Here is a 14,868-nt window from a genome sequence, read left to right as displayed (position 1 = left end):
CTAAATTTCCTTTGAAGGGGCTATAAAAGGAACATGTGGCTGGTCTTCTCAGCCACCATCCCTCTGAGTGAAACCCTAAAAAGAGTGTACCCTCGTTCTTAGGCCATTGTGTGTGTATTCTAAGCTTGGTGGTGCCATTTCAAGGTTGCATAGAAGAAGAAGAGCTTGTTGGAGAGGCTAGAAGTGGTGCTCAAGTGTAGATCTGAACTTTGCAAGGGCTAAAGCTTCATTTCCAGGTATAAAGTTCGGATCTTGTCACTTGGTTCATGTTGTATGCTTAAAAGGTTATTTTCTAGGGTTTAAGTCCCAAAGGTGGAGACTTTTGTGCAAATGGCCTCCATAAGCTTAGATACTTCATATTTCTGATCTATTGGAGTTGTAGACTCATAAAAATGGCATCTTGGACGTGGGGATTTCACCATGCATGAGATCTAGGTCCTTGAGTTTGAATAAAAGGTTGTATTGTGATGTTGGAGCCTTTACAGCCATGCCAAGGCTTAAAGGTCTCGACTTTATGGGTTTAGACACATTAGAAGAGTCGGATCTAGAAGTGGAAGTAATGGCTTAACCGATTAAGACCAGAAATGGAGAGTGGCTGATTCTGGGGGTTACGTTGGGCGTAGCTTCCAGTACGTGCAACGTACTGGGTGGAGACCCTGATCAGGGAGGGGTTGGCGACGTACGCTCCGCGTACATCTAGAGTACGCCCCGCATACTCTCAGGGTTTGACTTTTGTTGACTTTTAGGGTTTTGGTCAACTTGAGGACTTTAGGTCAAGGAAGGGTAAAATGGTCTTTTACCCTCTGAGGAATGATAATGAGGAGTAAAGTTCTAAGTGGTGAAAGTCCTTGTGTAATAAATGATATTTTTATGTTTAGGCGAGGTTGAGCCGTCGTTCAGGGTCGGTGTTAGCAAGGACTTGAGATCTTAGACTTTCCACGAGGTGAGTCTTCTCACTATACTATACCCGGAAGGGTTTGACTGTGTGACCGGAAGGTCGGAGTTGGCATGAGATATATGTGTTATGTGTGATAAGTTAATTATTATATGTGCTATGTATGATATGCTTGATATGGGCGGGAAGGCATTATGTTATGGGTTAGAAGGCGAATATGTTATGGGCCGGAAGGCGTTGTAATGTGGACCGTAAGGTTGGCGTGGGTAGGACCGGAAGGTTTACCTAGTCGGGACAGAAGTCCCCTGAGACACATGGACCGGAAGGTCAGGGCCTGGAAAGGCGTATGTGCGTAGGTTGTATTTTGGGGAACTCACTAAGCATTTATGCTTACAGTTGTTGTGATATGTGTTTCAGGTACCAGCGAGGACCGTGGGAAGGCACCGCGTGATCTGTACACACTGATGGAGGGATTTATGATCTTGGTATTTATATGATTTGTATTATGACATGATACATTGGATCTTTATGACTTATTTTGGATGAAAATATATTTTTAAGAAATGAAAAATTTGTTTTAAAATTTCCGTTGTTACAAGTTGGTATCAGAGCCTTGGTTTGAGGGATTCGGGTACACCTTCGGGCATAACTGAACTCAAACCGAGGATTTGAGAAAATCTTTCAGAAACAAAAGCATAAAATTTTTATAAAGGATTTTGTGGTAACTAAGGATGAAGCAGTGTGTACGATCAGCCAGCGCCCGAACGGTAAAAATCCCCAAAATACCCTTACAATATGTGTTATGAGATATGATATGATATGACATGCATGCTAGAAGACTAGGTATTCATATTAGGACTAGAGTGACCTGATTTGTGATGCCTTAGTCTAGGGAAATCTGTTGCTTTGAGATGCTTTGAGAGTAAGCGGGTAGCTAGTGCATGGCAAGAATAGAGTACTCAGAATCCGGGGTTTGGGGAGGAGGACTTGGGGTGAATGCTGATGCAGTGTAGTCGGTAGTATTGGGCCCGTACTACCGAAGACACCGGGTCAGTGGGCAACCCAAGTAAGAATCCCTGGGTATCGGAGACTGAGTAGGGCTGCGTTATCGAGTGCGATTATGCTCGATAGAGTCTCTGATATTTCTATGTTGTATTTCAGAGGCATCATGGTTGGACCACGCCACAGACCTAGTTCGAGCAGTGTGAGTGACGAGAAGATTCGTCAGATGATTCATGAGGAGGTGGCTGCAGCGATCCGGGCTGAGATTCCGGAGATGTTTGGGTCTATTAAGACCACTCTGATGGAGACATTTGATGAGCGGTACGCCGCGTTGACTGAGGCTGCAGCCGCTGCAGCTACCGCAGCTGTGGCCGCTGCCAGACCACAGGGAGGTGACTCGTTGCTGTTCCGGGAGTTCAGCAACATGAAGCCACCTGAGTTTGACGGGACACAAGATCCGATCGCTGCGATGAGATGGATTGCTGATATCGAGGGATGCTTCTACACTTGTTCATGTCCAGAGCATCTGAGGGTACGGTTCGCCTTGAACCAGCTCCACCTGGGAGCAAAGGATTGGTGGAAGTTCGTGACGGCGAACTTCACTCTGGCAGAGGTTTCAGCTGTGACATGGGAGAGATTTACCACCATGTTCAGAGACGAGTATGTTCCCCCGGTGGAGAGCGAACGGTTAGTTCAGGAGTTCTTGACCCTCAAGCAAGGTAATGATTCTGTCACGGTGATCACGCGGAAGTTTCATGAGAGGGTGATGTTCTGCCCCGAGCAGGTGTCCACAGAGCAGGCTCGGATGAGCCTGTATTTGGGTGTGTTAAGGAGGGATATCCGGGAGTTCGTATCGAACTCGACATATCAGACTTTTGCTGAGCTTCAGGCGAATGCCAGGAAGCGCGAGATCGAGTTGGAGACCCAGGCCAGGGAGGAGGCCGAGTCTCAACGGGTGGATCGGCGGCCAGCTCAGTCTCAGCCGGCAGCCAAGCGGACTAAGTCCGCCGATTCGAGGACGGGAGGTCAGAAGGGCCGCACTTGCGGAAAGTGCGGCAAGGGTCACGAGGGGACATGTCGCTCAGGTGCTTGCTACAAGTGTGGCAAAGAGGGGCACATTGCTAGGGATTGCCCCAAGGGGTTTATGGTCTGCTTTCATTGCAACCAGACCGGCCATCGGAAGGCCGAGTGCCCTCAGCTTCTCCAGGGATTTGCACAAGCTGCTAGGGCTACTGAGACTCGACCAGTGAAGGCCGAGGCCCCGAGGGCTCGTGGGAGAGCTTTCCAGTTGACTGCAGAGGAGGTCTGTGCGGCGCCTGATGTTGTGGCTGGTATGTATTCTTTCATGTATTTATTATTCTTTTATGGGATGTTATGCTTATTTCATGATATGCATAGGTACTTTCCTTGTGAATTCTGTACCTGCTTTAGTATTATTTGACTCGGGTGCGAGTCGGTCTTTCGTATCTCTGGCTTTTAGTCAGCACCTCGGTACTGATCGGAAGTGATGAGTCGACCTCTGAGGGTTTCCATAGCTGATGAGAAAGTGATATATGCCGCAGACGTGATTCGAGGATGTGTGCTCGAGATTTTTGGTGTCGGATTCCCTATAGACTTGGTTCCTATAGTGATGGGGGATGTCTGCGTTATCGTGGGCATGGACTGGTTGAGTAAGTTTGGGGCAGTTATTGACTGCGAGAGACAGCTGGTGACGATTCGAGACCCTAGTGGGGGAGTGCTTTCAGTGTTTGGCGAGGGGACCCGGTGTGGGTCGGCGTTTTGTTCGGCTGCCAGGGCGAGGCAGAGTTTGCAGCAGGGCTGCAATGGATTCATAGCCTACGTGATGGATACTCAAGTGGCCGCGGGGAGGCCCAATTCGGTTGATGACGTTCCTGTTGTATGCGAGTTTTCGGATGTGTTCCCCGAAGAGTTACCAGGTGTGCCTCCGGAAAGGCAAGTGGAGTTCCGTATCGATTTGGTTCCGGGAGTGGCGCCCATCGCCAAGGCGCCTTATCGTCTCGCTCCACCGGAAATGCAAGAGTTATCCTCGCAGCTTCAGGAGCTGTTGGGGAAGGGGTTTATCCGGCCGAGTAGCTCACCTTGGGGAGCGCCGATTTTGTTCGTCAAGAAAAAGGATGGTTCACACCGGATGTGTATCGATTACCGGGAGTTGAACAAGTTGACGGTTAAGAACCGGTATCCGTTACCTATGATCGACGATCTATTCGATTAGTTGCAGGGGGCATCTTGGTTCTCCAAGATAGACTTGAGGTCGGGTTATCATCAAATGAGGGTTCGGGATGAAGATATTCAGAAGACTGCTTTCAGAACTCGTTATGGACATTATGAGTTTGTGGTGATGCCTTTCGGGCTCACCAATGCCCCAGCTGCGTTCATGGATCTCATGAACAGGGTGTGTAGGCCGATGCTGGATCGGTCGGTGATCGTATTCATTGATGATATTATGGTATATTCGAGGTCTAAGGAGCAACACGAGGAGCATTTGAGGGAGATTCTTGGGGTTCTGAGATCGGAGAGGCTGCATGCCAAATTCTCCAAGTGTGATTTCTAGTTACGAGAGGTCCAGTTCCTAGGGCACTCGTTAACTAGAAAGGGATTTTGGTCGATCCGGCCAAGATAGAGGCGGTGATGAGATGGGAAATGCCGAGTTCGCCCACCGAGATCAGGAGCTTTCTGGGTTTGGCTGGATATTATCGCACGTTTATCAAGGATTTCTCCAAGATCTCCATGCCACTTACTAGGATGACCCGGAAGGGTGTTGCATTTTCGTGGGGACTGGAGCAGCAGTCCTCATTCGAGACCCTTCGTCAGAAATTGTGCGAGGCCCCGGTGCTTGCACTCCCGGAAGGGATGGAGGATTTTGTGGTGTACTGTGATGCATCTATATCGGGTTTAGGGGCGGTACTTATGCAGAGGGGGCATGTGATAGCGTATGCTTCGAGGCAGTTGAAGCCTCATGAGTCGAGATATCCCACCCATGACATGGAATTGGGGGCCGTGGTGCTTGCCCTCAAGATCTGGCGGCATTATCTTTATGGGGTTCAGTGTACCATCTACACGGACCACAAGAGTCTAAAGTACTTGATGGATCAGCCAAACCTGAATATGCGACAGAGGAGATGGTTGGATGTGGTCAAGGATTACGATTGTGAGATCCTGTACCACCCGGGTAAGGCTAATGTGGTAGCCGACGCGTTGAGCCGTAGGGCGGAAAGCGCCCCGATCCGAGATATTTGTATGAGGTTGATGGTGATGACCCCGATTTTAGATACCATTCGAGGAGCTCAGGCTGAGACTGCGAAACCAGAAAACCAGAAGAGGGAGCGGGTTGTAGGTTAGGTATCAGGATTCGTTACGGATGGTCGAGGACTTATGACTTTTCAGGGTCGGATTTGGGTACCGTTTGTGGGCGGTACACGTACTATTTTGATGGAGGAAGCACATCGATCGAAATTCTCGATTCATCACGGGGATACGAAAATGTATTTGGACCTAAGGAAGGAGTATTGGTGGCCCTGTATGAAAAAGGATGTTGCATGGTTTGTTGAGAGATGCCTGACTTGTCGGCAGGTTAAGGCCGAGCACCAACGTCCGCACGATAAGTTGCAGCCGCTAGAGATTCCTGAATGGAAGTGGGAATAGATTACCATGGATTTTATCACCAAATTGCCGCGGACTGTGAGGGGAGTCGACGCGATTTGGGTGATCGTGGATAGATTGACGAAGAGCGCTCATTTTCTAGCCATCAGCGAGAGCTCTTCTACGGAGAAGTTGGCGGAACTATACGTGAGGGAGGTGGTATCGCGGCATGGGGTCCCGATGTCGATGTTTCAGATCGTGATGTGCGTTTTACTTCCAGGTTTTGGAAGAAGTTTCATGAGGAGTTGGGTACGAGACTGCATTTCAGTACCGCATACCATCCGCAGACAGACGGACAGAGCGAGCGGACGATTCAGACGCTTGAGGATATGCTCCGTGCATGTGTTTTGGATTTTGGAGGGAGCTGGGACACCTAACTGCCTTTAACAGAGTTTTCGTACAACAACAACCATCATTCGAGCATTGGTATGCCACCCTTTGAGCTGTTGTATGGTCGGAGGTGTCGCACCCCATCTGTTGGGGAGAAGTGGGGCAGAGGGTGATGGGTAGCACGGAGATTGTACTCCAGACGACCGAGCAGATTCAGCAGGTCAGGCAGAGGTTGTTGACTACGCAGAGTCGCCAGAAGAGTTATGCGGACAGGCGGCGGTCCGAGCTCGAGTTTCAGGTTGGCGACCTTGTGCTCCTAAAGGTCTCTCCTTGGAAAGGGGTGATACGATTCAGGAAAAGGGGCAAGTTGGGACCCCGGTATATTGGAACCTTCAGGGTAATTGCTAGGGTGGGCTGGGTAGCCTACCGGTTGGAGCTACCTGCTGAGTTGGGGCAGATTCATGATACCTTTCATGTCTCGCAGTTGAGGAAATGTATTGCTGACGAGTTGGTAGTGGTGCCATTGGATGATATTCAGGTGGATGCAGGCCTGGACTATATGGAGAGACCAGTAGCGATCAGGGATCGGAAAGTTAAGGTTTTGAGGAACAAGGAAATACCCCTGGTACAAGTGCAGTGGCAGCATCGGAAAGGGTCCGAGCTGACATGGGAGACCGAACATGAGATGCGGGATCAGTATCCATAGTTGTTTTCGGTATGAGACTTCGGGGGCGAAGTCTGATTCTAGTGGGGGAGAATTGTAACAGCCCGAAATCCAAGTATTCTTCTTTTGGCTTTACATCTTGGTTAAGTTAGTGATTTAGGGTTTTCATGGTAGGCGAGTACGCTGGGCGTACAAGGTGTACGCTACGCGTACTCGCGCACCTCATTTTGGATGCGTTTCCCCTCAGGTACGCGGGGTGTACCCAAGGTTACGCCCGGCGTAACTTATTCAGTCCCAAACCCTAAATTTCCTTTGATGGGGCTATAAAAGGAACATGTGGCTGGTCTTCTCAGCCACCATCCCTCTGAGTGAAACCCTAAAAAGAGTGTACCCTCGTTCTTAGGCCATTGTGTGTGTATTCTAAGCTTGGTGGTGCCATTTCAAGGTTGCATAGAAGAAGAAGAGCTTGTTGGAGAGGCTAGAAGTGGTGCTCAAGTGTAGATCTGAACTTTGCAAGGGCTAAAGCTTCATTTCCAGGTATAAAGTTCGGATCTTGTCACTTGGTTCATGTTGTATGCTTAAAAGGTTATTTTCTAGGGTTTAAGTCCCAAAGGTGGAGACTTTTGTGCAAATGGCCTCCATAAGCTTAGATACTTCATATTTCTGATCTATTGGAGTTGTAGACTCATAAAAATGGCATCTTGGACGTGGGGATTTCACCATGCATGAGATCTAGGTCCTTGAGTTTGAATAAAAGGTTGTATTGTGATGTTGGAGCCTTTACAGCCGTGCCAAGGCTTAAAGGTCTCGAATTTATGGGTTTAGACACATTAGAAGAGTCGGATCTAGAAGTGGAAGTAATGGCTTAACCGATTAAGACCAAAAATGGAGAGTGGCTGATTCTAGGGGTTACGCTGGGCGTAGCTTCCAATACGTGCAGCGTACTGGGTGGAGACCCTGATCAGGGAGGGGTTGGCGACGTACGCTCCGCGTACATCTAGAGTACGCCCCGCGTACTCTCAGGGTTTGACTTTTGTTGACTTTTAGGGTTTTGGTCAACTTGAGGACTTTAGGTCAAGGAAGGGTAAAATGGTCTTTTACCCTCTGAGGAATGATGATGAGGAGTAAAGTTCTAAGTGGTGAAAGTCCTTGTGTAATAAATGATACTTTTATGTTTAGGCGAGGTTGAGCCGTCGTTCGGGGTCGGTGCTAGCAAGGACTCGAGATCTTAGACTTTCCACGAGGTGAGTCTTCTCACTATACTATACCTGGAAGGGTTTGACTGTGTGACCGGAAGGTCGGAGTTGGCATGAGATATATGTTTTATGTGTGATAAGTTAATTGTTATATGTGCTATGTATGATATGCTTGATATGGGCCGGAAGGCGAATATGTTATGGGCCGGAAGGCGTTGTAATGTGGACCGTAAGGTTGGCGTGGGTAGGACCGGAAGGTTTACCTAGTCGGGACGGAAGTCCCCTGAGACACATGGACCGGAAGGTCAGGGCCTGGAAAGGCGTATGTGCGTAGGTTGTATTTTGGGGAACTCACTAAGCATTTATGCTTACAGTTGTTGTGATATGTGTTTCAGGTACCAGCGAGGACCGTGGGAAGGCACCGACGTGATCTGTACACACTGATGGGGGGATTTATGATCTTGGGATTTATATGATTTGTATTATGACATGATACATTGGATCTTTATAACTTATTTTGGATGGAAATATATTTTTAAGAAATGAAAATTTTGTTTTAAAATTTCCGTTGTTACAACATGTCAACAAGAAGCGTATAGCCCAACTCCAAAAGGATCGAGTGTTGGAGTCATTCGACCTTAGGGAAGATGACATATGGGAGTCTTGTTTGCTTGGAAAGATGACTAAGTCACCCTTCACAAGTACGTGTGAAAGGGGTGAAGGTCTATTAGACCTAATACATACCAATGTATGTGGACCGTTTAGATTAACCACGAAGGATGGGAACCGCTTCTATGTGACTTTTACCGATGACTATAGTAGATATGGGTATATCTACTTAATCAAGCAAAAGTCAGAAACATTTGAAAAGTTCAAAGAATTCAAGAATGAAGTGGAGAATCAATTGGGCAGGAAAATCAAGATGCTTCGATTCGATCGAGAAGGAGAGTACCCAAGTCTTGAATTCCACGATTATCTCAAGGAGTGTGGAATAGTTTCACAATTGACGCTACCTAGGACACCGCAGTTGAATGGTGTGGCAGAAAGGCGTAATCGAACCTTGTTAGATATGGTTCGCTCTATGATGAGCCGTGCTTCACTACCTATCTCTTTTTGGGGGTATGCCTTAGAGACTGCCGCCCATATCCTTAACCGATTCCCCACTAAGAAGGTTGCCAAAACACCTCACGAGATGTGGACAGGGAAAGCTCCCTCGTTGGCACATATCAAGGTTTGGGGTTGCGAGGCTTTCGTAAGACGAGATACTCACGACAAGCTCGAATCTCGTAGTGAGCGATGTATTTTCATCGGCTACCCGCAGAAATCCTTTGGATATCTCTTCTATAGACCGAAGGAAAATGTTGTCTTTGTGGCGAGGAGAGGAGTTTTCTAAGAACGAGAACTCATAAGCCAAGGAGAAAGTGGGAGGCAAATCGAGCTTGAAGAGATTCAAGAGTTGATAGATGAAGGAACCTCTACCGCTGACACTCAACTCGAGGTGGAAACTCCAGTTGAACCAATTGACGAGTCATTACCTCTTAGACGTTCCGAAAGAGTTAGAGTTCAACCCCAGTTTTATGGTTTTCATATTACTACCGAAGGGGACACGTATATTAGTGATGGTACACTAATAAATCTAGATGAACCTAATAGCTATAAGGAAGCCATGGCAGCCCCGGAGTCTATGAAATGGAAAGAGGCGATGGACAGCGAGATTCAGTCCATGTATGACAACCAAGTTTGGAATTTGGTTGATAATGTGCCCGGACGTAAGACCATCGGGTGCAAATGGATCTTCAAGAAGAAGACCAACTTGGATGGAAACGTACACACATATAAGGCGTGATTGGTCGCGAAGGGCTTTACTCAAACTCCTGGAGTTGACTATGATGAGACCTTCTCACTAGTTGCGAAGATAAAATCTATTAGAGTGATGCTAGCAATTTCCGCATTTCATGATTATGAGATTTGGAAAATGGATGTCAAAACCGCTTTCCTTAATGGGAAGTTGGCCGAGGATGTTTACATGGATCAGCTAGAGGGTTTTGTCGATCCGAAGCATCCAAATAGAGTGTGTAAGCTTGAGAAGTCCATTTATGGACTTAAGCAAGCGTCTCGCAGGTGGAATCTTTGCTTCGATGAGAAAGTCAAAGAGTTTGGATTTGTAAGAAGCGAAGATGAATCGTGTGTATATGTCAAAGCCAGTGGGAGTATAGTAAGCTTCCTCGTTCTATATGTCGACGACATACTACTCATAGGAGACGACGTCCCAACTCTGCAGGAGGTTAAGTCCTGGCTCGGGAAGTGCTTCGCTATGAAGGACCTCGGAGAGGCTTCCTATATTTTGGGAATAAGGATAGTGAGAGAAAGAAGTAAGAGACTAATAGGACTTAGTCAGAACACTTACTTAGATAAGGTACTAAAACGTTTTAGTATGGAGAATTCGAATAAGGGAGAATTACCGATACAGAGTAATGCCAAATTGAGTAAGACTCAAAGTCTGAGTACCGAAGCTGAAATAGCAGAAATGAGCCGAGTACCATACGCTTCCGCAGTTGGCTAAATCATGTATGCTATGACTTGTACTCGCCCTGATGTAGCCTTTTCTTTGAGCATGGTCAGTAGATATCAAGGGAACCCTGGCAGAGCCCATTAGATTGCGGTTAAGAATATCCTTAAGTACCTTCGGAGGACGAAGGAATGGTTCTTAGTTCTCGGAGGGAGTGATGACTTGAAGGTGCGAGGGTATAGTGACGCCTGTTTTCAGACCGACGGGGACAACTACCGTTCGTAGTTGGGCTGGGTCTTTACCCTGAATGGAGGAGCAGTAACTTGGAAAAGTTCCAAGCAGGAAACCGTAGCTGATTCAACGTGCGAATCAGAGTACATTGCAGCGAGCGAAGTGTCGAAGGAGGCAATATGGTTAAAGAACTTCATCGGTGATCTTGGAATTGTACCCGCCATAAAAGAGCCCATGGAGATTTTCTATGATAATGAAGGAGCGGTTGCCCTAACCAAGGAACCGAGGGATCATGGTATATCACGACATATCGACAGAAAGTATCACTTTATTAGACATCGTGTAGAAGAAGGACAACTCGTAGTGAAGAGGATATCATTAGAAGATAACCCAGCAGATCCGCTTACGAAGGGACTGAGTAGGGTTAAGCACTTGCAGCATGCTAGGAGTATTGGGCTGAAGGATGATATTAGTATAGATTAGATAATAGTAGAAACGTGTAATAGATAGATGTAATTAACATTTGATGATTAAATAAAAGAGTATTATTTATGAGTAATGTTACTGTCTTATGTTAATTGTTTAACTATTGTTTCATTTTGAATGTTTTGACTTCCAGAATAATTGAGTTTATTAAGAATAATCGAATTGTTCAAATTGTCCACAATCGTTCATATGTTGGAAGTAGATATGAATGAAGATTGTCATGAATTGGTGTGTAGATTGTCTAAATGGTATTAGACATAGCAAAAGTTTGCTGCAACGTTCATGAGTGCTTATGAACTAGTTTTGAGCATTGGAACAGACCCGGGCTTGCTGGAATCACCTTATGGAATGTGATAAAAGGGGTGATCGCAAGACGATAATATCATATAGTCTTAAAACCAAGATATATGGTTTGTTATTTGTTGATTGGTTGTACATTGATAATGCGAAACCGCATCAGTAACTTGATGTTATAAAACGCATTGTTGTGTATGGTTGATTAATGAATAAGTAAATGCATATAAGTCGAAGTTTATCTGTTACTTTGATCCCAAGAGAGTAAAAGCGATATCTCGGCCGCACGATGATTTGATTTGAATTATGTGTCGGGCCCGGTCAGAACTGAATTGATGTGTTCGATTAAGTTCTATGTCAAATGAATCGGAGATCGAGAAACCAAATCCTAGACAAATTGTTCCATAGAATTGTCAGCATGATATCTAAACAGAGGACTGTACGATCCCTTATCTAAAGGACAAGATTGATTAGATCAGAGTTTGACACCGTCTTTGAGAGCTACGATTGCTAATCGGAATATACTTGTATATACATAGTTACTAGACTTATCCAAGTGGGAGACTGTTGGAATAGTGTCTAAGGCTACAACGATATTAGGCAAGTATGTGACCCGGTTGAGCATGGTCTTTTTGGGTTGCCTTCACCATAGCAACTTGACAGGATGATTTATAATGAGAGAAGGAATAATATGAATATAAGAATAATATAAGGAATAATAATATTATTATTTGATTAATATAAGTCATAAATTAATTAGGAATTAATTTGGTGACTTAAAGAGATTAATTAAATAAAGGGGTATAAACTGTCAATTGTTTGATAGTTGCACTTTGGGCTATATATCCTTTATGGATAAGGGGTGGACGATTTCTAGGGCTAAGGATAGCCATAAAATCGTCCAAGGCTTATCATGGAAAGGATTTGGATTGCTTAGGGCTTAAGTTATCCAATTAGGGTTTAAGGGTGAAACCCTAGGAGCCTTACTAGTATAAATAGACCCCTAGGGCTAAGGGAATTCATGACTTATGCTTTGAGTAGAAACCCTGGCCGATTTGATTCCCTCTCCTCTCTCCTAAATCATCTTCTTGCTAGTTGGTGTTTGTAAGCCATTAGAGGAGTGACAATTGTGACTCTAAAGCCTCAAGGACAACAAGATCAAGCAAGTGATTCAAGGTAAACTTCTAATCGCTGATTTCATATTGTTATTATACTCTATTAGCCATTAGAAGTCTTGGATTCAATGTATGTTCAATTAGAGAAACCTAGATCCAAGCCTTAGGGTTGCATGTGCACATAGGAATGTTCATATGGTTAAAACCCATCAGCTTTTGCATCATTTGTGGCTGTTAAACCAACGTTAAAAAGTACATGCTCAACTGCTCCAATTAAGTTTAATGTCACAAATATAATAGAAGGGGAAAGATTCTGGAGCTAAGAAAAGAATCAGCTCCTTAGATCTTAAGATACCTCAGTAAACCCTTGCCAATAGAAAAGAATAGTAGAATGTTTTTGATATCTTTCCGCCCAGAGTTGAAGTTTAGCATTAGTTCCATAGGAAACCAACTCCCAAATTAACGCCAAAATAAAAAAACCAGTATATTGCTAAGGCTATTAGAAAAACCAAGTCCCAAAAGATATAGTTCCCAAAATAAGACGAAACAACTCATAGAACATGTGAAAATACTATCTAGGGAAGCATCACAAAAACCTATGCAACCAACGTATGTTGTCAGAACAGAAAGAGAACTCATTACCTTCTGTACTTCCAAAGAATCAAAAGTCCTCTAATCTCACTACACATGATGGATTAATGAAGCTAATCTCACTTCTTGTATTTACCTAATAGTCCATTCAAAGCCCACTCCAAAGCCTAAGTCCCAAATTAACAATAATCATAAAACTGCTACTATAGTCAATAACTCCTCAGTCCAGAAAAACTCTGGCCCCAAACAATCATGTGTGCCGAAACTAACTGTTTTATTTTATTAAAGAACTATGTTAAGACAAGCGAGATAAAATTGGTTTATTGATAGTGCTTGCTCCTTACACATTACAAGCATATTAGAATATCTACGAGACTTCAGACCAACCTCAAAAGTGGAATATGTTACATATGGAAATGATTCAACAACGTGATTAAAGGCTATGATGTACTCACAAATAGCACATTCACCTTTCAAAAGGTTTCTTATGTAACTGGACTTAAGTACAATCTTATCAATGTAGCAATGTTGTCCAATGTTCAATTCCGAGTTGAGTTTGATGAAAAACATAATTATGTTCTATCACAAGATCGATCCAAGTGTCCCATTACTTCAAAGAGGAATGGAAATATGTAGCCTCTGTAGATTGAAATCATGATAGGAAACATCAGTTATTTTTTATTGTTAAAGTTTCCTCAAATGAAATTTGGTTGTTGCATCGACATCTCGCACACTCGAATTTCAAATATATCAACAACTTGGTTACCGCTGAACTTGTGCGAGGAATGCCTCTGCTAAAGTTTGACAACAACACCCTCTATGTTTCCTATGAATATGGAATGATTAGTAGGAAAAAATATCCTCTGATAATTGATTATTCCATCAACGAACCTATGCAGTTACTACACAATAAAGCATGTTTAGGAAGAAATATATCTTGGTAACTGTGGACGATCACACTCGATTTACATAGGTCTTCTTTCTTCGTAAAAAATAAGAAAATCCTCAAGGGTTGATCAAATTCATCAAACGAATTAAGGTCCGCATGAAGCTTCATGTCCGAATGATAATGGCACCGAATTCACCAATGTTCGACTAAACAACTTTCTAGTTCATAAGTGAATTGAACACAACTTCAATGCTCCTTACATTCCTTAGTAGAATGGTGTCGTTGAATGAAGAAGCATAACTCTTGCCAAATCTGCCAGATCCATACTAAATTTTGTGAATCTTCCTTTACACTTCTGGGCTAATATTATAGCCACTGCTTGTTTTGTTCAAAACCAAAACTTAATAAAAAAAATGTCTCAAATGCACTCCTTATCAAGCCATAAATGGTAAGAAACCTAATGTTAAATTCTTTCATATCTTTGATTGTAGGTGTTTCATCAAGAATAACAAAGACCACTTGAGACAACTGAAGTGTGACCAGGAAATCCTCCTCGGATATTCCACCAAAGGAGTTGCATATAGAGTTATGAATAGAAGAACTCGCTTAATTGAAGAAAGTTTTGATGTTACTTTTGATGACTTCTTTGTTCAAAAAATTTTACAAAATCATGTCACTACCCATATTATGGACATTGACACTCCTTCATTAGATAAACATGTTTAGCAAATTACATAAGCTTTAACTTTGATTCCATGTTCTGGCCTACCAAAGGATCTTTTGATGTTAACGTCTTACGCTCCACCAAAGTTCCAGTCTATACATATTCCTTCGTGTCCATTAAAAATGAACCTTCAACCAGTGAGGATTCATCCTCTCTGATAGAAGGGGAGAATATCAAGGTCACTCCCACTCCTTATCCGACAAATTCATCATCTAGGGAGGGGGGCACTCTGACCCCTAGTACCTCAATCTTCTCAAAAATCTCCTACTCCTCCGAATGGCT

This window comes from Lactuca serriola, chromosome 5 (assembly GCF_051521515.1).
Source record: "Lactuca serriola cultivar US96UC23 chromosome 5, Lser_US96UC23_V15, whole genome shotgun sequence".
Taxonomy (NCBI): Eukaryota; Viridiplantae; Streptophyta; class Magnoliopsida; order Asterales; family Asteraceae; genus Lactuca; species Lactuca serriola.
Note: the sequence above shows the minus strand (reverse complement) of the source record.